This window comes from Podarcis muralis, chromosome 10 (assembly GCF_964188315.1).
Source record: "Podarcis muralis chromosome 10, rPodMur119.hap1.1, whole genome shotgun sequence".
NCBI lineage: Eukaryota > Metazoa > Chordata > Lepidosauria > Squamata > Lacertidae > Podarcis > Podarcis muralis.
This window is the reverse complement of record NC_135664.1, coordinates 14,583,979-14,609,962: the sequence shown is the minus strand read 5'-3', so window position 1 is coordinate 14,609,962 and position 25,984 is coordinate 14,583,979.

The following is a 25,984-nucleotide window of genomic DNA, read 5'->3' as shown; positions in this document are numbered from 1 at the left end:
GTTAATTTGTCGAGGGCTGATTTCCTTTCTAGTGATAAAAAGCCTTCTGTTTCGACCGCCAAACCTCTCAGGGAAGCATTTGCAACCTTTTGGCAGCATTTTTGAGTGATTTGCCGAATGTCAGATTTTTGATGAAATTGTGACCCCGGGGCTTAGGGATTTTTTCAAAAAAATCTTTTTCTGCCAGTTAATTTGTCGAGGGCTGATTTCTTTTCCTGTGATAAAAAGCCTTCTGTTTCGACCGCCAAACCCCTCAGGGGAGCATTTGCAACCTTTTGGCAGCATTTTTGAGTGAATTGCCGAAAGTCAGATTTTTGATGAAATTGTGACCCCGGGGCTTAGGGATTTTTTCAAAAAAATCTTTTTCTGCCAGTTAATTTGTCGAGGGCTGATTTCTTTTCCAGTGATAAATAGCCTTTTCTTTCGTCCGCCAAACCTCTCAGGGGAGCATTTGCAACCTTTTGGCAGCATTTTTGAGTGATTTGCCGAATGTCAGATTTTTGATGAAATTGTGACCCCGGGGCTTAGGGATTTTTTCAAAAAAATCTTTTTCTGCCGGTTAAGTTGTCGAGGGCTGATTTCCTTTCCAGTGATAAAAAGCCTTCTGTTTCGACCGCCAAACCTCTCAGGGGAGCATTTGCAACCTTTTGGCAGCATTTTTGAGTGAATTGCCGAAAGTCAGATTTTTGATGAAATTGTGACCCCGGGGCTTAGGGATTTTTTCAAAAAAATCTTTTTCTGCCAGTTAAGTTGTCGAGGGCTGATTTCTTTTCCTGTGATAAAAAGCCTTCTGTTTCGACCGCCAAACCCCTCAGGGGAGCATTTGCAACCTTTTGGCAGCATTTTTGAGTGAATTGCCGAAAGTCAGATTTTTGATGAAATTGTGACCCCGGGGCTTAAGGATTTTTTCAAAAAAATCTTTTTCTGCCAGTTAATTTGTCGAGGGCTGATTTCTTTTCCAGTGATAAATAGCCTTTTCTTTCGTCCGCCAAACCTCTCGGGGAGCATTTGCAACCGTTTGGCAGCATTTGTGAGTGATTTGCCTAAAGTCAGATTTTTGATGAAATTGTGACCCCGGGGCTTAGGGATTTTTTCAAAAAAATCTTTTTCTGCCGGTTAAGTTGTCGAGGGCTGATTTCCTTTCCAGTGATAAAAAGCCTTCTGTTTCGACCGCCAAACCTCTCAGGGGAGCATTTGCAACCGTTTGGCAGCATTTTTGAGTGATTTGCCGAAAGTCAGATTTTTGATGAAATTGTGACCCCGGGGCTTAGGGATTTTTTCAAAAAAATCTTTTTCTGCCAGTTAAGTTGTCGAGGGCTGATTTCTTTTCCTGTGATAAAAAGCCTTCTGTTTCGACCGCCAAACCCCTCAGGGGAGAATTTGCAACCGTTTGGCAGCATTTTTGAGTGATTTGCCGAATGTCAGATTTTTGATGAAATTGTGACCCCGGGGCTTAGGGATTTTTTCAAAAAAATCTTTTTCTGCCAGTTAATTTGTCGAGGGCTGATTTCTTTTCCTGTGATAAATAGCCTTTTCTTTCGTCCGCCAAACCTCTCAGGGAAGCATTTGCAACCTTTTGGCAGCATTTTTGAGTGATTTGCCGAATGTCAGATTTTTGATGAAATTGTGACCCCGGGGCTTAGGGATTTTTTCAAAAAAATCTTTTTCTGCCAGTTAAGTTGTCGAGGGCTGATTTCTTTTCCTGTGATAAATAGCCTTTTCTTTCGTCCGCCAAACCTCTCAGGGGAGCATTTGCAACCGTATGACAGCATTTGTGAGTGATTTGCCTAAAGTCAGATTTTTGATGAAATTGTGACCCCGGGGCTTAGGGATTTTTTCAAAAAAATCTTTTTCTGCCAGTTAATTTGTCGAGGGCTGATTTCTTTTCCTGTGATAAAAAGCCTTCTGTTTCGACCGCCAAACCTCTCAGGGGAGCAGTTGCAACCGTTTGGCAGCATTTTTGAGTGATTTGCCGAAAGTCAGATTTTTGATGAAATTGTGACCCCGGGGCTTAGGGATTTTTTCAAAAAAATCTTTTTCGGCCAGTTAATTTGTCGAGGGCTGATTTCTTTTCCTGTGATAAATAGCCTTTTCTTTCGTCCGCCAAACCTCTCAGGGGATCATTTGCAACCGTTTGGCAGCATTTGTGAGTGATTTGCCTAAAGTCAGATTTTTGATGAAATTGTGACCCCGGGGCTTAGGGATTTTTTCAAAAAAATCTTTTTCTACCAGTTAATTTGTCGAGGGCTGATTTCTTTTCCTGTGATAAAAAGCCTTCTGTTTCGACCGCCAAACCTCTCAGGGGAGCAGTTGCAACCGTTTGGCAGCATTTTTGAGTGATTTGCCGAAAGTAAGATTTTTGATGAAATTGTGACCCCGGGGATTAGGGATTTTTTCAAAAAAATCTTTTTCTGCCAGTTAAGTTGTCGAGGGCTGATTGCTTTTCCTGTGATAAAACGCCTTCTGTTTCGACCGCCAAACCTCTCAGGGGAGCATTTGCAACCGTTTGGCAGCATTTTTGAGTGATTTGCCGAAAGTCAGATTTTTGATGAAATTGTGATTTTTTCAAAATAATCTTTTGATGCCAGTTAATTTGTCGAGGGCTGATTTCTTTTCCTGTGATAAAAAGCCTTCTGTTTCGACCGCGAAACCTCTCAGGGGAGCATTTGCAACCTTTTGGCAGAATTTTTGAGTGATTTGCCGAATGTCAGATTTTTGATGAAATTGTGACCCCGGAGCTTAGGGATTTTTTCAAAAAAATCTTTTTCTGCCGGTTAAGTTGCCGAGGGCTGATTTCCTTTCCAGTGATAAAAAGCCTTCTGTTTCGACCGCCAAACCTCTCAGGGGAGCATTTGCAACCTTTTGGCAGCATTTTTGAGTGAATTGCCGAATGTCAGATTTTTGATGAAATTGTGACCCCGGGGCTTAGGGATTTTTTCAAAAAAATCTTTTTCTGCCAGTTAAGTTGTCGAGGGCTGATTTCTTTTCCTGTGATAAAAAGCCTTCTGTTTCGACCGCCAAACCCCTCAGGGGAGCATTTACAACCTTTTGGCAGCATTTTTGAGTGAATTGCCGAAAGTCAGATTTTTGATGAAATTGTGACCCCGGGGCTTAGGGATTTTTTCAAAAAAATCTTTTTCTGCCAGTGAATTTGTCGAGGGCTGATTTCTTTTCCAGTGATAACTAGCCTTTTCTTTCGTCCGCCAAACCTCTCAGGGGAGCATTTGCAACCGTTTGTCAGCATTTGTGAGTGATTTGCCTAAAGTCAGATTTTTGATGAAATTGTGACCCCGGGGCTTAGGGATTTTTTCAAAAAAATCTTTTACTGCCAGTTAAGTTGTCGAGGGCTGATTTCTTTTCCTGTGATAAAAAGCCTTCTGTTTCGACCGCCAAACCCCTCAGGGGAGCATTTGCAACCGTTTGGCAGCATTTTTGAGTGATTTGCCGAATGTCAGATTTTTGATGAAATTGTGACCCCGGGGCTTAGGGATTTTTTCAAAAAAATCTTTTTCTGCCAGTTAATTTGTCGAGGGCTGATTTCTTTTACTGTGATAAATCGCCTTTTCTTTCGTCCGCCAAACCTCTCAGGGGAGCATTTGCAACCGTTTGGCAGCATTTGTGAGTGATTTGCCTAAAGTCAGATTTTTGATGAAATTGTGACCCCGGGGCTTAGTGATTTTTTCAAAAAAATCTTTTTCTGCCAGTTAAGTTGTCGAGGGCTGATTTCTTTTCCTGTGATAAAACGCCTTCTGTTTCGACCGCCAAACCTCTCAGGGGAGCATTTGCAACTGTTTGGCACCATTTTTGAGTGAGTTGCCGAAAGTCAGATTTTTGATGAAATTGTGACCCCGGGGCTTAGGGATTTTTTCAAAAAAATCTTTTTCTGCCGGTTAAGTTGTCGAGGGCTGATTTCCTTTCCAGTGATAAATAGCCTTTTCTTTCGTCCGCCAAACCTCTCAGGGGAGCATTTGCAACCGTTTGGCAGCATTTGTGAGTGATTTGCCGAATGTCAGATTTTTGATGAAATTGTGACCCCGGGGCTTAGGGATTTTTTCAAAAAAATCTTTTTCTGCCAGTTAATTTGTCGAGGGCTGATTTCCTTTCTAGTGATAAATAGCCTTTTCTTTCGTCCGCCAAACCTCTCAGGGGAGCATTTGCAACCGTTTGGCAGCATTTTTGAGTGATTTGCCGAAAGTCAGATTTTTGATGAAATTGTGACCCCGGGGCTTAGGGATTTTTTCAAAAAAATCTTTTTCTGCCAGTTAATTTGTCGAGGGCTGATTTCCTTTCTAGTGATAAATAGCCTTCTCTTTCGTCCGCCAAACCTCTCAGGGGAGCATTTGCAACCGTTTGGCAGCATTTTTGAATGATTTGCCGAAAGTCAGATTTTTGATGAAATTGTGACCCCGGGGCTTAGGGATTTTTTCAAAAAAAAATCTTTCTCTGCCAGTTAAGTTGTCGAGGGCTGATTTCTTTTCCTGTGATAAAAAGCCTCCTGTTTCGACCGCCAAACCTCTCAGGGGAGCAGTTGCAACCGTTTGGCAGCATTTGTGAGTGATTTGCCTAAAGTCAGATTTTTGATGAAATTGTGACCCCGGGGATTAGGGATTTTTTCAAAAAAATCTTTTTCTGCCAGTTACGTTGTCGAGGGCTGATTGCTTTTCCTGTGATAAAACGCCTTCTGTTTCGACGGCCAAACCTATCAGGGGAGCATTTGCAACTGTTTGGCACCATTTTTGAGTGAGTTGCCGAAAGTCAGATTTTTGATGAAATTGTGACCCCGGGGCTTAGGGATTTTTTCAAAAAAATCTTTTTCTGCCGGTTAAGTTGTCGAGGGCTGATTTCCTTTCCAGTGATAAATAGCCTTTTCTTTCGTCCGCCAAACCTCTCAGGGGAGCATTTGCAACCGTTTGGCAGCATTTTTGAGTGATTTGCCGAAAGTCAGATTTTTGATGAAATTGTGACCCCGGGGCTTAGGGATTTTTTCAAAAAAATCTTTTTCTGCCAGTTAATTTGTCGAGGGCTGATTTCTTTTCCTGTGATAAAAAAGCCTTCTGTTTCGACCGCCAAACCTCTCAAGGGAGCAGTTGCAACCGTTTGGCAGCATTTTTGAGTGATTTGCCAAAAGACAGATTTTTGATGAAATGGTGATTTTTTCAAAATAATCTTTTTCTGCCAGTTAATTTGTCGAGGGCTGATTTCCTTTCTAGTGATAAATAGCCTTCTCTTTCGTCCGCCAAACCTCTCAGGGGAGCATTTGCAACCGTTTGGCAGCATTTTTGAGTGATTTGCCTAAAGTCAGATTTTTGATGAAATTGTGACCCCGGGGCTTAGGGATTTTTTCAAAAAAATCTTTTTCTGCCAGTTAATTTGTCGAGGGCTGATTTCTTTTCCTGTGATAAAACGCCTTCTGTTTCGACCGCCAAACCTCTCAGGGGAGCATTTGCAACTGTTTGGCACCATTTTTGAGTGAGTTGCCGAAAGTCAGATTTTTGATGAAATTGTGACCCCGGGGCTTAGGGATTTTTTCAAAAAAATCTTTTTCTGCCGGTTAAGTTGTCGAGGGCTGATTTCCTTTCCAGTGATAAATAGCCTTTTCTTTCGTCCGCCAAACCTCTCAGGGGAGCATTTGCAACCGTTTGGCAGCATTTTTGAGTGATTTGCCGAAAGTCAGATTTTTGATGAAATTGTGACCCCGGGGCTTAGGGATTTTTTCAAAAAAATCTTTTTCTGCCAGTTAATTTGTCGAGGGCTGATTTCCTTTCTAGTGATAAATAGCCTTTTCTTTCGTCCGCCAAACCTCTCAGGGGAGCATTTGCAACCGTTTGGGAGCATTTTTGAGTGATTTGCCGAAAGTCAGATTTTTGATGAAATTGTGACCCCGGGGCTTAGGGATTTTTTCAAAAAAATCTTTTTCTGCCAGTTAATTTGTCGAGGGCTGATTTCTTTTCCTGTGATAAAAAGCCTTCTGTTTCGACCGCCAAACCTCTCAGGGGAGCATTTGCAACCGTTTGGCAGCATTTGTGAGTGATTTGCCTAAAGTCAGATTTTTGATGAAATTGTGACCCCGGGGCTTAGGGATTTTTTCAAAAAAATCTTTTTCTGCCAGTTAATTTGTCAAGGGCTGATTTCTTTTCCTGTGATAAAAAGCCTTCTGTTTCGACCGCCAAACCTCTCAAGGGAGCAGTTGCAACCGTTTGGCAGCATTTTTGAGTGATTAGCCGAAAGACAGATTTTTGATGAAATGGTGATTTTTTCAAAATAATCTTTTTCTGCCAGTTAAATTGTCGAGGGCTGATTTCTTTTCCTGTGATAAAAAGCCTCCTGTTTCGACCGCCAAACCTCTCAGGGTAGCATTTGCAACCGTTTGGCAGCATTTTTGAGTGATTTGCCGAATGTCAGATTTTTGATGAAATTGTGACCCCGGGGCTTAGGGATTTTTTCAAAAAAATCTTTTTCTGCCAGTTAATTTGTCGAGGGCTGATTTCTTTTCCTGTGATAAATAGCCTTTTCTTTCGTCACCAAACCTCTCAGGGGAGCATTTGCAACCGTTTGGCAGCATTTTTGAGTGATTTGCCGAAAGTCAGATTTTTGATGAAATTGTGACCCCGGGGCTTAGGGATTTTTTCAAAAAAATCTTTTTCTGCCAGTTAAGTTGTCGAGGGCTGATTTCTTTTCCTGTGATAAAACGCCTTCTGTTTCGACCGCCAAACCTCTCAGGGGAGCATTTGCAACTGTTTGGCACCATTTTTGAGTGAGTTGCCGAAAGTCAGATTTTTGATGAAATTGTGACCCCGGGGCTTAGGGATTTTTTCAAAAAAATCTTTTTCTGCCGGTTAAGTTGTCGAGGGCTGATTTCCTTTCCAGGGATAAATAGCCTTTTCTTTCGTCCGCCAAACCTCTCAGGGGAGCATTTGCGACCGTTTGGCAGCATTTGTGAGTGATTTGCCGAAAGTCAGATTTTTGATGAAATTGTGACCCCGGGGCTTAGGGATTTTTTCAAAAAAATCTTTTTCTGCCAGTTAATTTGTCGAGGGCTGATTTCCTTTCTAGTGATAAATAGCCTTTTCTTTCGTCCGCCAAACCTCTCAGGGGAGCATTTGCAACCGTTTGGCAGCATTTTTGAGTGATTTGCCGAAAGTCAGATTTTTGATGAAATTGTGACCCCGGGGCTTAGGGATTTTTTCAAAAAAATCTTTTTCTGCCAGTTAATTTGTCGAGGGCTGATTTCTTTTCCTGTGATAAAAAGCCTTCTGTTTCGACCGCCAAACCTCTCAGGGGAGCATTTGCAACCGTTTGGCAGCATTTGTGAGTGATTTGCCGAAAGTCAGATTTTTGATGAAATTGTGACCCCGGGGCTTAGGGATTTTTTCAAAAAAATCTTTTTCTGCCAGTTAATTTGTCGAGGGCTGATTTCCTTTCTAGTGATAAATAGCCTTTTCTTTCGTCCGCCAAACCTCTCAGGGGAGCATTTGCAACCGTTTGGCAGCATTTTTGAGTGATTTGCCGAAAGTCAGATTTTTGATGAAATTGTGACCCCGGGGCTTAGGGATTTTTTCAAAAAAATCTTTTTCTGCCAGTTAATTTGTCGAGGGCTGATTTCTTTTCCTGTGATAAAAAGCCTTCTGTTTCGACCGCCAAACCTCTCAGGGGAGCATTTGCAACCGTTTGGCAGCATTTTTGAGTGATTTGCCGAAAGTCAGATTTTTGATGAAATTGTGACCCCGGGGCTTAGGGATTTTTTCAAAAAAATCTTTTTCTGCCGGTTAAGTTGTCGAGGGCTGATTTCCTTTCCAGTGATAAATAGCCTTTTCTTTCGTCCGCCAAACCTCTCAGGGGAGCATTTGCAACCGTTTGGCAGCATTTTTGAATGATTTGCCGAAAGTCAGATTTTTGATGAAATTGTGACCCCGGGGCTTAGGGATTTTTTCAAAAAAATCTTTTTCTGCCAGTTAAGTTGTCGAGGGCTGGTTTCTTTTCCTGTGATAAAAAGCCTTCTGTTTCGACCGCCAAACCTCTCAGGGGAGCAGTTGCAACCGTTTGGCAGCATTTGTGAGTGATTTGCCTAAAGTCAGATTTTTGATGAAATTGTGACCCCGGGGATTAGGGATTTTTTCAAAAAAATCTTTTTCTGCCAGTTACGTTGTCGAGGGCTGATTGCTTTTCCTGTGATAAAAGGCCTTCTGTTTCGACCGCCAAACCTATCAGGGGAGCATTTGCAACTGTTTGGCACCATTTTTGAGTGCGTTACCGAAAGTCAGATTTTTGATGAAATTGTGACCCCGGGGCTTAGGGATTTTTTCAAAAAAATCTTTTTCTGCCGGTTAAGTTGTCGAGGGCTGATTTCCTTTCCAGTGATAAATAGCCTTTTCTTTCGTCCGCCAAACCTCTCAGGGGAGCATTTGCAACCGTTTGGCAGCATTTTTGAGTGATTTGCCGAAAGACAGATTTTTGATGAAATGGTGATTTTTTCAAAATAATCTTTTTCTGCCAGTTAATTTGTCGAGGGCTGATTTCTTTTCCTGTGATAAAAAGCCTTCTGTTTCGACCGCCAAACCTCTCAGGGGAGCATTTGCAACCGTTTGGCAGCATTTTTGAGTGATTTGCCGAATGTCAGATTTTTGATGAAATTGTGACCCCGGGGCTTAGGGATTTTTTCAAAAAAATCTTTTTCTGCCAGTTAAGTTGTCAAGGGCTGGTTTCTTTTCCAGTGATAAATAGCCTTTTCTTTCGTCCGCCAAACCTCTCAGGGGAGCATTTGCAACCGTTTGGCAGCATTTTTGAGTGAATTGCCAAAAGTCAGATTTTTGATGAAATGGTGACCCCGGGGCTTAGGGATTTTTTCAAAAACATCTTTTTCTGCCGGTTAAGTTGTCGAGGGCTGATTTCTTTTCCTTCGATAAAACGCCTTCTGTTTCGACCGCCAAACCTCTCAGGGGAGCATTTGCAACTGTTTGGCACCATTTTTGAGTGAATTGCCGAAAGTCAGATTTTTGATGAAATTGTGACCCCGGGGCTTAGGGATTTTTTCTAAAAAATCTTTTTCTGCCGGTTAAGTTGTCGAGGGCTGATTTCTTTTCAAGTGATAAATAGCCTTTTCTTTCGTCACCAAACCTCTCAGGGGAGCATTTGCAACCGTTTGGCAGCATTTTTGAGTGATTTGCCGAAAGTCAGATTTTTGATGAAATTGTGACCCTGGGGCTTAGGGATTTTTTCAAAAAAATCTTTTTCTGCCAGTTAATTTGTCGAGGGCTGATTTCTTTTCCTGTGATAAAAAGCCTTCTGTTTCGACCGCCAAACCTCTCAGGGGAGCATTTGCAACCGTTTGGCAGCATTTTTGAGTGAATTGCCGAAAGTCAGATTTTTGATGAAATTGTGACCCCGGGGCTTAGGGATTTTTTCAAAAAAATCTTTTTCTGCCAGTTAATTTGTCAAGGGCTGATTTCTTTTCCTGTGATAAAAAGCCTTCTGTTTCGACCGCCAAACCTCTCAGGGGAGCAGTTGCAACCGTTTGGCAGCATTTTTGAGTGATTTGCCGAAAGTCAGATTTTTGATGAAATTGTGACCCCGGGGCTTAGAGATTTTTTCAAAAAAATCTTTTTCTGCCGGTTAAGTTGTCGAGGGCTGATTTCCTTTCCAGTGATAAATAGCCTTTTCTTTGGTCCGCCAAACCTCTCAGGGGAGCATTTGCAACCGTTTGGAAGCATTTTTGAGTGATTTGCCGAAAATCAGATTTTTGATGAAATTGTGACCCCGGGGCTTAGGGATTTTTTCAAAAAAATCTTTTTCTACCAGTTAATTTGTCGAGGGCTGATTTCTTTTCCTGTGATAAAAAGCCTTCTGTTTCGACCGCCAAACATCTCAAGGGAGCAGTTGCAACCGTTTGGCAGCATTTTTGAGTCATTTGCCGAAAGACAGATTTTTGATGAAATGGTGATTTTTTCAAAATAATCTTTTTCTGCCAGTTAATTTGTCGAGGGCTGATTTCTTTTCCTGTGATAAATAGCCTTTTCTTTCGTCCGCCAAACCTCTCAGGGGAGCATTTGCAACCGTTTGGCAGCATTTTTGAGTGAATTGCCAAAAGTCAGATTTTTGATGAAATGGTGACCCCGGGGCTTAGGGATTTTTTCAAAAACATCTTTTTCTGCCGGTTAAGTTGTCGAGGGCTGATTTCTTTTCCTTCGATAAAACGCCTTCTGTTTCGACCGCCAAACCTCTCAGGGGAGCATTTGCAACTGTTTGGCACCATTTTTGAGTGAATTGCCAAAAGTCAGATTTTTGATGAAATGGTGACCCCGGGGCTTAGGGATTTTTTCAAAAACATCTTTTTCTGCCGGTTAAGTTGTCGAGGGCTGATTTCTTTTCCTGTGATAAAACGCCTTCTGTTTCGACCGACAAACCTCTCAGGGGAGCATTTGCAACCTTTTGGCAGCATTTTTGAGTGAATTGCCGAAAGTCAGATTTTTGATGAAATTGTGACCCCGGGGCTTAGGGATTTTTTCAAAAAAATCTTTTTCTGCCGGTTAATTTGTCGAGGGCTGATTTCTTTTCCTGTGATAAAAAGCCTTCTGTTTCGAGTGCCAAACCTCTCAGGGGAGCATTTGCAACCGTTTGGCAGCATTTTTGAGTGAATTGCCGAAAGTCAGATTTTTGATGAAATTGTGACCCCGGGGCTTAGGGATTTTTTCAAAAAAATCTTTTTCTGCCAGTTAAATTTTCGAGGGCTGATTTCTTTTCATGGGATAAAAAGCCTTCTGTTTCGACCGCCAAACCTCTCAGGGGAGCATTTGCAACCGTTTGGCAGCATTTTTGAGTGATTTGCCGAATGTCAGATTTTTGATGAAATTGTGACCCCGGGGCTTAGGGATTTTTTCAAAAAAATCTTTTTCTGCCAGTTAAGTTGTCAAGGGCTGGTTTCTTTTCCAGTGATAAATAGCCTTTTCTTTCGTCCGCCAAACCTCTCAGGGGAGCATTTGCAACCGTTTGGCAGCATTTTTGAGTGAATTGCCAAAAGTCAGATTTTTGATGAAATGGTGACCCCGGGGCTTAGGGATTTTTTCAAAAACATCTTTTTCTGCCGGTTAAGTTGTCGAGGGCTGATTTCTTTTCCTTCGATAAAACGCCTTCTGTTTCGACCGCCAAACCTCTCAGGGGAGCATTTGCAACTGTTTGGCACCATTTTTGAGTGAATTGCCGAAAGTCAGATTTTTGATGAAATTGTGACCCCGGGGCTTAGGGATTTTTTCTAAAAAATCTTTTTCTGCCGGTTAAGTTGTTGAGGGCTGATTTCTTTTTCAGTGATAAATAGCCTTTTCCTTCGTCACCAAACCTCTCAGGGGAGCATTTGCAACCGTTTGGCAGCATTTTTGAGTGATTTGCCGAAAGTCAGATTTTTGATGAAATTGTGACCCCGGGGCTTAGGGGTTTTTTCAAAAAAATCTTTTTCTGCCAGTTAATTTGTCGAGGGCTGATTTCTTTTCGTGTGATAAAAAGCCTTCTGTTTCGACCGCCAAACCTCTCAGGGGAGCATTTGCAACCGTTTGGCAGCATTTTTGAGTGATTTGCCGAAAGTCAGATTTTTGATGAAATTGTGACCCCGGGGCTTAGGGATTTTTTCAATAAAATCTTTTTCTACCAGTTAATTTGTCGAGGGCTGATTTCTTTTCCTGTGATAAAAAGCCTTCTGTTTCGACCGCCAAACCTCTCAAGGGAGCAGTTGCAACCGTTTGGCAGCATTTTTGAGTCATTTGCCGAAAGACAGATTTTTGATGAAATGGTGATTTTTTCAAAATAATCTTTTTCTGCCAGTTAATTTGTCGAGGGCTGATTTCTTTTCCTGTGATAAATAGCCTTTTCTTTCGTCCGCCAAACCTCTCAGGGGAGCATTTGCAACCGTTTGGCAGCATTTTTGAGTGAATTGCCAAAAGTCAGATTTTTGATGAAATGGTGACCCCGGGGCTTAGGGATTTTTTCAAAAACATCTTTTTCTGCCGGTTAAGTTGTCGAGGGCTGATTTCTTTTCCTTCGATAAAACGCCTTCTGTTTCGACCGCCAAACCTCTCAGGGGAGCATTTGCAACTGTTTGGCACCATTTTTGAGTGAATTGCCAAAAGTCAGATTTTTGATGAAATGGTGACCCCGGGGCTTAGGGATTTTTTCAAAAACATCTTTTTCTGCCGGTTAAGTTGTCGAGGGCTGATTTCTTTTCCTGTGATAAAACGCCTTCTGTTTCGACCGACAAACCTCTCAGGGGAGCATTTGCAACCTTTTGGCAGCATTTTTGAGTGAATTGCCGAAAGTCAGATTTTTGATGAAATTGTGACCCCGGGGCTTAGGGATTTTTTCAAAAACATCTTTTTCTGCCGGTTAAGTTGTCGAGGGCTGATTTCTTTTCCTGTGATAAAAAGCCTTCTGTTTCGAGTGCCAAACCTCTCAGGGGAGCATTTGCAACCGTTTGGCAGCATTTTTGAGAGAATTGCCGAAAGTCAGATTTTTGATGAAATTGTGACCCCGGGGCTTAGGGATTTTTTCAAAAAAATCTTTTTCTGCCATTAAGTTGTCAAGGGCTGGTTTCTTTTCCAGTGATAAATAGCCTTTTCTTTCGTCCGCCAAACCTCTCAGGGGAGCATTTGCAACCGTTTGGCAGCATTTTTGAGTGAATTGCCAAAAGTCAGATTTTTGATGAAATGGTGACCCCGGGGCTTAGGGATTTTTTCAAAAACATCTTTTTCTGCCGGTTAAGTTGTCGAGGGCTGATTTCTTTTCCTTCGATAAAACGCCTTCTGTTTCGACCGCCAAACCTCTCAGGGGAGCATTTGCAACTGTTTGGCACCATTTTTGAGTGAATTGCCGAAAGTCAGATTTTTGATGAAATTGTGACCCCGGGGCTTAGGGATTTTTTCTAAAAAATCTTTTTCTGCCGGTTAAGTTGTCGAGGGCTGATTTCTTTTTCAGTGATAAATAGCCTTTTCTTTCGTCACCAAACCTCTCAGGGGAGCATTTGCAACCGTTTGGCAGCATTTTTGAGTGATTTGCCGAAAGTCAGATTTTTGATGAAATTGTGACCCCGGGGCTTAGGGATTTTTTCAAAAAAATCTTTTTCTGCCAGTTAATTTGTCGAGGGCTGATTTCTTTTCGTGTGATAAAAAGCCTTCTGTTTCGACCGCCAAACCTCTCAGGGGAGCATTTGCAACCGTTTGGCAGCATTTTTGAGTGATTTGCCGAATGTCAGATTTTTGATGAAATTGTGACCCCGGGGCTTAGGAATTTTTTCAAAAAAATCTTTTTCTGCCAGTTAAGTTGTCAAGGGCTGGTTTCTTTTCCAGTGATAAATAGCCTTTTCTTTCGTCCGCCAAACCTCTCAGGGGAGCATTTGCAACCGTTTGGCAGCATTTTTGAGTGAATTGCCAAAAGTCAGATTTTTGATGAAATGGTGACCCCGGGGCTTAGGGATTTTTTCAAAAACATCTTTTTCTGCCGGTTAAGTTGTCGAGGGCTGATTTCTTTTCCTTCGATAAAACGCCTTCTGTTTCGACCGCCAAACCTCTCAGGGGAGCATTTGCAACTGTTTGGCACCATTTTTGAGTGAATTGCCGAAAGTCAGATTTTTGATGAAATTGTGACCCCGGGGCTTAGGGATTTTTTCTAAAAAATCTTTCTCTGCCGGTTAAGTTGTCGAGGGCTGATTTCTTTTCCAGTGATAAATAGCCTTTTCTTTCGTCACCAAACCTCTCAGGGGAGCATTTGCAACCGTTTGGCAGCATTTTTGAGTGATTTGCCGAAAGTCAGATTTTTGATGAAATTGTGACCCCGGGGCTTAGGGATTTTTTCAAAAAAATCTTTTTCTGCCAGTTAATTTGTCGAGGGCTGATTTCTTTTCCTGTGATAAAAAGCCTTCTGTTTCGACCGCCAAACCTCTCAGGGGAGCATTTGCAACCGTTTGGCAGCATTTTTGAGTGAATTGCCGAAAGTCAGATTTTTGATGAAATTGTGACCCCGGGGCTTAGGGATTTTTTCAAAAAAATCTTTTTCTGCCAGTTAATTTGTCAAGGGCTGATTTCTTTTCCTGTGATAAAAAGCCTTCTGTTTCGACCACCAAACCTCTCAGGGGAGCAGTTGCAACCGTTTGGCAGCATTTTTGAGTGATTTGCCGAAAGTCAGATTTTTGATGAAATTGTGACCCCGGGGCTTAGGGATTTTTTCAAAAAAATCTTTTTCTGCCGGTTAAGTTGTCGAGGGCTGATTTCCTTTCCAGTGATAAATAGCCTTTTCTTTCGTCCGCCAAACCTCTCAGGGGAGCATTTGCAACCGTTTGGCAGCATTTTTGAATGATTTGCCGAAAGTCAGATTTTTGATGAAATTGTGACCCCGGGGCTTAGGGATTTTTTCAAAAAAATCTTTTTCTGCCAGTTAATTTGTCGAGGGCTGATTTCTTTTCCTGTGATAAAAAGCCTTCTGTTTCGACCGCCAAACCTCTCAAGGGAGCAGTTGCAACCGTTTGGCAGCATTTTTGAGTCATTTGCCGAAAGACAGATTTTTGATGAAATGGTGATTTTTTCAAAATAATCTTTTTCTGCCAGTTAATTTGTCGAGGGCTGATTTCTTTTCCTGTGATAAATAGCCTTTTCTTTCGTCCGCCAAACCTCTCAGGGGAGCATTTGCAACCGTTTGGCAGCATTTTTGAGTGAATTGCCAAAAGTCAGATTTTTGATGAAATGGTGACCCCGGGGCTTAGGGATTTTTTCAAAAACATCTTTTTCTGCCGGTTAAGTTGTCGAGGGCTGATTTCTTTTCCTTCGATAAAACGCCTTCTGTTTCGACCGCCAAACCTCTCAGGGGAGCATTTGCAACTGTTTGGCACCATTTTTGAGTGAATTGCCAAAAGTCAGATTTTTGATGAAATGGTGACCCCGGGGCTTAGGGATTTTTTCAAAAACATCTTTTTCTGCCGGTTAAGTTGTCGAGGGCTGATTTCTTTTCCTGTGATAAAACGCCTTCTGTTTCGACCGCCAAACCTCTCAGGGGAGCATTTGCAACCTTTTGGCAGCATTTTTGAGTGAATTGCCAAAAGTCAGATTTTTGATGAAATTCTGACCCCGGGGATTAGGGATTTTTTCAAAAAAATCTTTTTCTGCCAGTTAATTTGTCGAGGGCTGATTTCTTTTCCTGTGATAAAACGCCTTCTGTTTCGACCGCCAAAACTCTCAGGGGAGCATTTGCAACCGTTTGGCAGCATTTTTGAGTGAATTGCCGAAAGTCAGATTTTTGATGAAATTGTGACCCCGGGGCTTAGGGATTTTTTCAAAAAAATCTTTTTCTGCCAGTTAATTTGTCGAGGGCTGATTTCTTTTCATGGGATAAAAAGCCTTCTGTTTCGACCGCCAAACCTCTCAGGGGAGCATTTGCAACCGTTTGGCAGCATTTTTGAGTGATTTGCCGAATGTCAGATTTTTGATGAAATTGTGACCCCGGGGCTTAGGGATTTTTTCAAAAAAATCTTTTTCTGCCAGTTAATTTGTCGAGGGCTGATTTCTTTTCCTGTGATAAAAAGCCTTCTGTTTCGACCGCCAAACCTCTCAGGGAAGCATTTGCAACCTTTTGGCAGCATTTTTGAGTGATTTGCCGAAAGTCAGATTTTTGATGAAATTGTGACCCCGGGGCTTAGGGATTTTTTCAAAAAAATCTTTTTCTGCCAGTTAAGTTGTCAAGGGCTGATTTCTTTTCCTGTGATAAAAAGCCTTCTGTTTCGACCGCCAAGCCTCTCAGGGGAGCAGTTGCAAGCGTTTGGCAGGATTTTTGAGTGATTTGCCGAAAGTCAGATTTTTGATGAAATTGTGACCCCGGAGCTTAGGGATTTTTTCTAAAAAATCTTTTTCTGCCGGTTAAGTTGTCGAGGGCTGATTTCTTTTCCTGTGATAAAACGCCTTCTGTTTCGACCGACAAACCTCTCAGGGAAGCATTTGCAAGTGTTTGGCACCATTTTTGAGTGATTTTCCGAAAGTCAGATTTTTGATGAAATTGTGACCCCGGGGCTTAGGGATTTTTTCAAAAAAATCTTTTTCTGCCAGTTAATTTGTCGAGGGCTGATTTCTTTTCCTGTGATAAAAAGCCTTCTGTTTCGAGTGCCAAACCTCTCAGGGGAGCATTTGCAACCATTTGGCAGCATTTTTGAGTGAATTGCCGAAAGTCAGATTTTTGATGAAATTGTGACCCCGGGGCTTAGGGATTTTTTCAAAAAAATCTTTTTCTGCCAGTTAAATTGTCGAGGGCTGATTTCTTTTCCTGTGATAAAACGCCTTCTGTTTCGACCGACAAACCTCTCAGGGAAGCATTTGCAAGTGTTTGGCACCATTTTTGAGTGATTTTCTGAAAGTCAGATTTTTGATGAAATTGTGACCCCGGGGCTTAGGGATTTTTTCAAAAAAATCTTTTTCTGCCAGTTAAGTTGTCGAGGACTGATTTCTTTTCCTGTGATAAAACGCCTTCTGTTTCGACCGCCAAACCTCTCAGGGTAGCATTTGCAACTGTTTGACACCATTTTTGAGTGAGTTGCCGAAAGTCAGATTTTTGATGAAATTGTGACCCCCGGGGCTTAGGGATATTTTCAAAAAAATCTTTTTCTGCCAGTTAATTTGTCGAGGGCTGATTTCTTTTCCAGTGATAAATAGCCTTTTCTTTCGTCACCAAACCTCTCAGGGGAGCATTTGCAACCGTTTCGCAGCATTTGTGAGTGATTTGCCTAAAGTCAGATTTCTGATGAAATTGTGACCCCGGGGCTTAGGGATTTTTTCAAAAAAATCTTTTTCTGCCGGTTAAGTTGTTGAGGACTGATTTCTTTTCCTGTGATAAAACGCCTTCTGTTTCGACCGCCAAACCTCTCAGGGGAGCATTTGCAACCTTTTGGCAGCATTTTTGAGTGAATTGCCGAAAATCAGATTTTTGATGAAATTCTGACCCCGGGGCTTAGGGATTTTTTCAAAAAAATCTTTTTCTGCCAGTTAATTTCTCGAGGGCTGATTTCTTTTCCAGTGATAAATAGCCTTTTCTTTCGTCACCAAACCTCTCAGGGGAGCATTTGCAACCGTTTCGCAGCATTTGTGAGTGATTTGCCTAAAGTCAGATTTCTGATGAAATTGTGACCCCGGGGCTTAGGGATTTTTTCAAAAAAATCTTTTTCTGCCGGTTAAGTTGTCGAGGCCTGATTTCTTTTCCTGTGATAAAACGCCTTCTGTTTCGACCGCCAAACCTCTCAGGGGAGCATTTGCAACTGTTTGGCCCCATTTTTGAGTGAGTTGCCGAAAGTCAGATTTTTGATGAAATTGTGACCCCCGGGGCTTAGGGATATTTTCAAAAAAATCTTTTTCTGCCAGTTAAGTTGTCGAGGGCTGATTTCTTTTCCAGTGATAAATAGCCTTTTTTTTCGTCCACCAAACCTCTCAGGGGAGCATTTGCAACCGTTTGGCAGCATTTTTGAGTGAATTGCCGAAAGTCAGATTTTTGATGAAATTGTGACCCCAGGGCTTAGGGATTTTTTCAAAAAAATCTTTTTCTGCCAGTTAATTTGTCGAGGGCTGATTTATTTTCCTGTGATAAAAAGCCTTCTGTTTCGACCGCCAAACCTCTCAGGGGAGCATTTGCAACCGTTTAGCACCATTTTTGAGTGATTTGCCGAATGTCAGATTTCTGATGAAATTGTGACCCCGGGGCTTAGGGATTTTTTCAAAAAAATCTTTTTCTGCCAGTTAATTTGTCGAGGGCTGATTTCTTTTCCTGTGATAAAAAGCCTTCTGTTTCGACCGCCAAACCTCTCAGGGAAGCATTTGCAACCTTTTGGCAGCATTTTTGAGTGATTTGCCGAAAGTCAGATTTTTGATGAAATTGTGACCCCGGGGCTTAGGGATTTGTTCTAAAAAATCTTTTTCTGCCGGTTAAGTTGTCGAGGGCTGATTTCTTTTCCTGTGATAAAACGCCTTCTGTTTCGACCGACAAACCTCTCAGGGAAGCATTTGCAAGTGTTTGGCACCATTTTTGAGTGAGTTGCCGAAAGTCAGATTTTTGATGAAATTGTGACCCCGGGGCTTAGGGATTTTTTCAAAAAAATCTTTTTCTGCCGGTTAAGTTGTCGAGGGCTGATTTCTTTCCCAGTAATAAATAGCCTTTTCTTTCGTCCGCCAAACCTCTCAGGGGAGCATTTGCAACCGTTTCGCAGCATTTGTGAGTGATTTGCCGAAAGTCAGATTTCTAATGAAATTGTGACCCCGGGGCTTAGGGATTTTTTCAAAAAAATCTTTTCCTGCCAGTTAATTTGTCGAGGGCTGATTTCTTTTCCTGTGATAAAAAGCCTTCTGTTTCGACCGCCAAACCTCTCAGGGGAGCATTTGCAACCGTTTGGCAGCATTTTTCAGTGATTTGCCGAAAGTCAGATTTTTCATGAAATTGTGACCCCGGGGCTTAGGGATTTTTTCAAAAAAATCTTTTTCTGCCAGTTAATTTGTCGAGGGCTGATTTCTTTTCCTGTGATAAAAAGCCTTCTGTTTCGACCGCCAAACCTCTCAGGGGAGCATTTGCAACCGTTTCGCAGCATTTGTGAGTGATTTGCCTAAAGTCAGATTTCTGATGAAATTGTGACCCCGGGGCTTAGGGATTTTTTGAAAAAAATCTTTTTCTGCCAGTTAATTTGTTGAGGGCTGATTTCTTTTCCTGTGATAAAACGCCTTCTGTTTCGACCGCCAAAACTCTCAGGGGAGCATTTGCAACCGTTTGGCAGCATTTTTCAGTGATTTGCCGAAAGTCAGATTTTTGATGAAATTGTGACCCCGGGGCTTAGGGATTTTTTCAAAAAAATCTTTTTCTGCCGGTTAAGTTGTCGAGGGCTGATTTCTTTTCCAGTAATAAATAGCCTTTTCTTTCGTCCGCCAAACCTCTCAGGGGAGCATTTGCAACTGTTTGGCACCATTTTTGAGTGATTTGCCGAATGTCAGATTTTTGATGAAATTGTGACCCCGGGGCTTAGGGATTTTTTCAAAAAAATCTTTTTCTGCCAGTTAAGTTGTCGAGGGCTGATTTCTTTTCCTGTGATAAAAAGCCTTCTGTTTCGACCACCAAACCTCTCAGGGGAGCATTTGCAACCGTTTGGCAGCATTTTTGAGTGATTTGCCTAAAGTCAGATTTCTGATGAAATTGTGACCCCGGGGCTTAGGGATTTTTTCAAAAACATCTTTTTCTGCCGGTTAAGTTGTCGAGGGCTGATTTCTTTTCCTGTGATAAAACGCCTTCTGTTTCGACCGCCAAACCTCTCAGGGGAGCATTTGCAACCTTTTGGCAGCATTTTTGAGTGAATTGCCGAAAGTCAGATTTTTGATGAAATTCTGACCCCGGGGCTTAGGGATTTTTTCAAAAAAATCTTTTTCTGCCAGTTAATTTGTCGAGGGCTGATTTCTTTTCCTGTGATAAAAAGCCTTCTGTTTCGACCGCCAAACCTCTCAGGGGAGCATTTGCAACCGTTTAGCACCATTTTTGAGTGATTTGCCGAATGTCAGATTTCTGATGAAATTGTGACCCCGGGGCTTAGGGATTTTTTCAAAAAAATCTTTTTCTGCCAGTTAATTTGTCAAGGGCTGATTTCTTTTCCTGTGATAAAAAGCCTTCTGTTTCGACCACCAAACCTCTCAGGGGAGCAGTTGCAACCGTTTGGCAGCATTTTTGAGTGATTTGCCGAAAGTCAGATTTTTGATGAAATTGTGACCCCGGGGCTTAGGGATTTTTTCAAAAAAATCTTTTTCTGCCGGTTAAGTTGTCGAGGGCTGATTTCCTTTCCAGTGATAAATAGCCTTTTCTTTCGTCCGCCAAACCTCTCAGGGGAGCATTTGCAACCGTTTGGCAGCATTTTTGAATGATTTGCCGAAAGTCAGATTTTTGATGAAATTGTGACCCCGGGGCTTAGGGATTTTTTCAAAAAAATCTTTTTCTGCCAGTTAATTTGTCGAGGGCTGATTTCTTTTCCTGTGATAAAAAGCCTTCTGTTTCGACCGCCAAACCTCTCAAGGGAGCAGTTGCAACCGTTTGGCAGCATTTTTGAGTCATTTGCCGAAAGACAGATTTTTGATGAAATGGTGATTTTTTCAAAATAATCTTTTTCTGCCAGTTAATTTGTCGAGGGCTGATTTCTTTTCCTGTGATAAATAGCCTTTTCTTTCGTCCGCCAAACCTCTCAGGGGAGCATTTGCAACCGTTTGGCAGCATTTTTGAGTGAATTGCCAAAAGTCAGATTTTTGATGAAATGGTGACCCCGGGGCTTAGGGATTTTTTCAAAAACATCTTTTTCTGCCGGTTAAGTTGTCGAGGGCTGATTTCTTTTCCTTCGATAAAACGCCTTCTGTTTCGACCGCCAAACCTCTCAGGGGAGCATTTGCAACTGTTTGGCACCATTTTTGAGTGAATTGCCAAAAGTCAGATTTTTGATGAAATGGTGACCCCGGGGCTTAGGGATTTTTTCAAAAACATCTTTTTCTGCCGGTTAAGTTGTCGAGGGCTGATTTCTTTTCCTGTGATAAAACGCCTTCTGTTTCGACCGCCAAACCTCTCAGGGGAGCATTTGCAACCTTTTGGCAGCATTTTTGAGTGAATTGCCAAAAGTCAGATTTTTGATGAAATTCTGACCCCGGGGATTAGGGATTTTTTCAAAAAAATCTTTTTCTGCCAGTTAATTTGTCGAGGGCTGATTTCTTTTCCTGTGATAAAACGCCTTCTGTTTCGACCGCCAAAACTCTCAGGGGAGCATTTGCAACCGTTTGGCAGCATTTTTGAGTGAATTGCCGAAAGTCAGATTTTTGATGAAATTGTGACCCCGGGGCTTAGGGATTTTTTCAAAAAAATCTTTTTCTGCCAGTTAATTTGTCGAGGGCTGATTTCTTTTCATGGGATAAAAAGCCTTCTGTTTCGACCGCCAAACCTCTCAGGGAAGCATTTGCAACCTTTTGGCAGCATTTTTGAGTGATTTGCCGAAAGTCAGATTTTTGATGAAATTGTGACCCCGGGGCTTAGGGATTTTTTCAAAAAAATCTTTTTCTGCCAGTTAAGTTGTCAAGGGCTGATTTCTTTTCCTGTGATAAAAAGCCTTCTGTTTCGACCGCCAAGCCTCTCAGGGGAGCAGTTGCAAGCGTTTGGCAGGATTTTTGAGTGATTTGCCGAAAGTCAGATTTTTGATGAAATTGTGACCCCGGAGCTTAGGGATTTTTTCTAAAAAATCTTTTTCTGCCGGTTAAGTTGTCGAGGGCTGATTTCTTTTCCTGTGATAAAACGCCTTCTGTTTCGACCGACAAACCTCTCAGGGAAGCATTTGCAAGTGTTTGGCACCATTTTTGAGTGATTTTCCGAAAGTCAGATTTTTGATGAAATTGTGACCCCGGGGCTTAGGGATTTTTTCAAAAAAATCTTTTTCTGCCAGTTAATTTGTCGAGGGCTGATTTCTTTTCCTGTGATAAAAAGCCTTCTGTTTCGAGTGCCAAACCTCTCAGGGGAGCATTTGCAACCATTTGGCAGCATTTTTGAGTGAATTGCCGAAAGTCAGATTTTTGATGAAATTGTGACCCCGGGGCTTAGGGATTTTTTCAAAAAAATCTTTTTCTGCCAGTTAAATTGTCGAGGGCTGATTTCTTTTCCTGTGATAAAACGCCTTCTGTTTCGACCGACAAACCTCTCAGGGAAGCATTTGCAAGTGTTTGGCACCATTTTTGAGTGATTTTCTGAAAGTCAGATTTTTGATGAAATTGTGACCCCGGGGCTTAGGGATTTTTTCAAAAAAATCTTTTTCTGCCAGTTAAGTTGTCGAGGACTGATTTCTTTTCCTGTGATAAAACGCCTTCTGTTTCGACCGCCAAACCTCTCAGGGTAGCATTTGCAACTGTTTGACACCATTTTTGAGTGAGTTGCCGAAAGTCAGATTTTTGATGAAATTGTGACCCCCGGGGCTTAGGGATATTTTCAAAAAAATCTTTTTCTGCCAGTTAATTTGTCGAGGGCTGATTTCTTTTCCAGTGATAAATAGCCTTTTCTTTCGTCACCAAACCTCTCAGGGGAGCATTTGCAACCGTTTCGCAGCATTTGTGAGTGATTTGCCTAAAGTCAGATTTCTGATGAAATTGTGACCCCGGGGCTTAGGGATTTTTTCAAAAAAATCTTTTTCTGCCGGTTAAGTTGTCGAGGACTGATTTCTTTTCCTGTGATAAAACGCCTTCTGTTTCGACCGCCAAACCTCTCAGGGGAGCATTTGCAACCTTTTGGCAGCATTTTTGAGTGAATTGCCGAAAATCAGATTTTTGATGAAATTCTGACCCCGGGGCTTAGGGATTTTTTCAAAAAAATCTTTTTCTGCCAGTTAATTTCTCGAGGGCTGATTTCTTTTCCAGTGATAAATAGCCTTTTCTTTCGTCACCAAACCTCTCAGGGGAGCATTTGCAACCGTTTCGCAGCATTTGTGAGTGATTTGCCTAAAGTCAGATTTCTGATGAAATTGTGACCCCGGGGCTTAGGGATTTTTTCAAAAAAATCTTTTTCTGCCGGTTAGGTTGTCGAGGCCTGATTTCTTTTCCTGTGATAAAACGCCTTCTGTTTCGACCGCCAAACCTCTCAGGGGAGCATTTGCAACTGTTTGGCCCCATTTTTGAGTGAGTTGCCGAAAGTCAGATTTTTGATGAAATTGTGACCCCCGGGGCTTAGGGATATTTTCAAAAAAATCTTTTTCTGCCAGTTAAGTTGTCGAGGGCTGATTTCTTTTCCAGTGATAAATAGCCTTTTTTTTCGTCCACCAAACCTCTCAGGGGAGCATTTGCAACCGTTTGGCAGCATTTTTGAGTGAATTGCCGAAAGTCAGATTTTTGATGAAATTGTGACCCCAGGGCTTAGGGATTTTTTCAAAAAAATCTTTTTCTGCCAGTTAATTTGTCGAGGGCTGATTTCTTTTCCTGTGATAAAAAGCCTTCTGTTTCGACCGCCAAACCTCTCAGGGGAGCATTTGCAACCGTTTAGCACCATTTTTGAGTGATTTGCCGAATGTCAGATTTCTGATGAAATTGTGACCCCGGGGCTTAGGGATTTTTTCAAAAAAATCTTTTTCTGCCAGTTAATTTGTCGAGGGCTGATTTCTTTTCCTGTGATAAAAAGCCTTCTGTTTCGACCGCCAAACCTCTCAGGGAAGCATTTGCAACCTTTTGGCAGCATTTTTGAGTGATTTGCCGAAAGTCAGATTTTTGATGAAATTGTGACCCCGGGGCTTAGGGATTTGTTCTAAAAAATCTTTTTCTGCCGGTTAAGTTGTCGAGGGCTGATTTCTTTTCCTGTGATAAAACGCCTTCTGTTTCGACCGACAAACCTCTCAGGGAAGCATTTGCAAGTGTTTGGCACCATTTTTGAGTGAGTTGCCGAAAGTCAGATTTTTGATGAAATTGTGACCCCGGGGCTTAGGGATTTTTTCAAAAAAATCTTTTTCTGCCGGTTAAGTTGTCGAGGGCTGATTTCTTTCCCAGTAATAAATAGCCTTTTCTTTCGTCCGCCAAACCTCTCAGGGGAGCATTTGCAACCGTTTCGCAGCATTTGTGAGTGATTTGCCGAAAGTCAGATTTCTAATGAAATTGTGACCCCGGGGCTTAGGGATTTTTTCAAAAAAATCTTTTCCTGCCAGTTAATTTGTCGAGGGCTGATTTCTTTTCCTGTGATAAAAAGCCTTCTGTTTCGACCGCCAAACCTCTCAGGGGAGCATTTGCAACCGTTTGGCAGCATTTTTCAGTGATTTGCCGAAAGTCAGATTTTTCATGAAATTGTGACCCCGGGGCTTAGGGATTTTTTCAAAAAAATCTTTTTCTGCCAGTTAATTTGTCGAGGGCTGATTTCTTTTCCTGTGATAAAAAGCCTTCTGTTTCGACCGCCAAACCTCTCAGGGGAGCATTTGCAACCGTTTCGCAGCATTTGTGAGTGATTTGCCTAAAGTCAGATTTCTGATGAAATTGTGACCCCGGGGCTTAGGGATTTTTTGAAAAAAATCTTTTTCTGCCAGTTAATTTGTTGAGGGCTGATTTCTTTTCCTGTGATAAAACGCCTTCTGTTTCGACCGCCAAAACTCTCAGGGGAGCATTTGCAACCGTTTGGCAGCATTTTTCAGTGATTTGCCGAAAGTCAGATTTTTGATGAAATTGTGACCCCGGGGCTTAGGGATTTTTTCAAAAAAATCTTTTTCTGCCGGTTAAGTTGTCGAGGGCTGATTTCTTTTCCAGTAATAAATAGCCTTTTCTTTCGTCCGCCAAACCTCTCAGGGGAGCATTTGCAACTGTTTGGCACCATTTTTGAGTGATTTGCCGAATGTCAGATTTTTGATGAAATTGTGACCCCGGGGCTTAGGGATTTTTTCAAAAAAATCTTTTTCTGCCAGTTAAGTTGTCGAGGGCTGATTTCTTTTCCTGTGATAAAAAGCCTTCTGTTTCGACCACCAAACCTCTCAGGGGAGCATTTGCAACCGTTTGGCAGCATTTTTGAGTGATTTGCCTAAAGTCAGATTTCTGATGAAATTGTGACCCCGGGGCTTAGGGATTTTTTCAAAAACATCTTTTTCTGCCGGTTAAGTTGTCGAGGGCTGATTTCTTTTCCTGTGATAAAACGCCTTCTGTTTCGACCGCCAAACCTCTCAGGGGAGCATTTGCAACCTTTTGGCAGCATTTTTGAGTGAATTGCCGAAAGTCAGATTTTTGATGAAATTCTGACCCCGGGGCTTAGGGATTTTTTCAAAAAAATCTTTTTCTGCCAGTTAATTTGTCGAGGGCTGATTTCTTTTCCTGTGATAAAAAGCCTTCTGTTTCGACCGCCAAACCTCTCAGGGGAGCATTTGCAACCGTTTAGCACCATTTTTGAGTGATTTGCCGAATGTCAGATTTCTGATGAAATTGTGACCCCGGGGCTTAGGGATTTTTTCAAAAAAATCTTTTTCTGCCAGTTAATTTGTCGAGGGCTGATTTCTTTTCCTGTGATAAAAAGCCTTCTGTTTCGACCGCCAAACCTCTCAGGGAAGCATTTGCAACCTTTTGGCAGCATTTTTGAGTGATTTGCCGAAAGTCAGATTTTTGATGAAATTGTGACCCCGGAGCTTAGGGATTTTTTCTAAAAAATCTTTTTCGGCCGGTTAAGTTGTCGAGGGCTGATTTCTTTTCCTGTGATAAAAGGCCTTCTGTTTCGACCGACAAACCTCTCAGGGAAGCATTTGCAAGTGTTTGGCACCATTTTTGAGTGATTTTCCGAAAGTCAGATTTTTGATGAAATTGTGACCCCGGGGCTTAGGGATTTTTTCAAAAAAATCTTTTTCTGCCAGTTAATTTGTCGAGGGCTGATTTCTTTTCCTGTGATAAAAAGCCTTCTGTTTCGAGTGCCAAACCTCTCAGGGGAGCATTTGCAACTATTTGGCAGCATTTTTGAGTGAATTGCCGAAAGTCAGATTTTTGATGAAATTGTGACCCCGGGGCTTAGGGATTTTTTCAAAAAAATCTTTTTCTGCCAGTTAAATTGTCGAGGGCTGATTTCTTTTCCTGTGATAAAACGCCTTCTGTTTCGACCGACAAACCTCTCAGGGAAGCATTTGCAAGTGTTTGGCACCATTTTTGAGTGATTTTCCGAAAGTCAGATTTTTGATGAAATTGTGACCCCGGGGCTTAGGGATTTTTTCAAAAAAATCTTTTTCTGCCAGTTAAGTTGTCGAGGACTGATTTCTTTTCCTGTGATAAAACGCCTTCTGTTTCGACCGCCAAACCTCTCAGGGGAGCATTTGCAACTGTTTGACACCATTTTTGAGTGAGTTGCCGAAAGTCAGATTTTTGATGAAATTGTGACCCCCGGGGCTTAGGGATATTTTCAAAAAAATCTTTTTCTGCCAGTTAATTTGTCGAGGGCTGATTTCTTTTCCAGTGATAAATAGCCTTTTCTTTCGTCACCAAACCTCTCAGGGGAG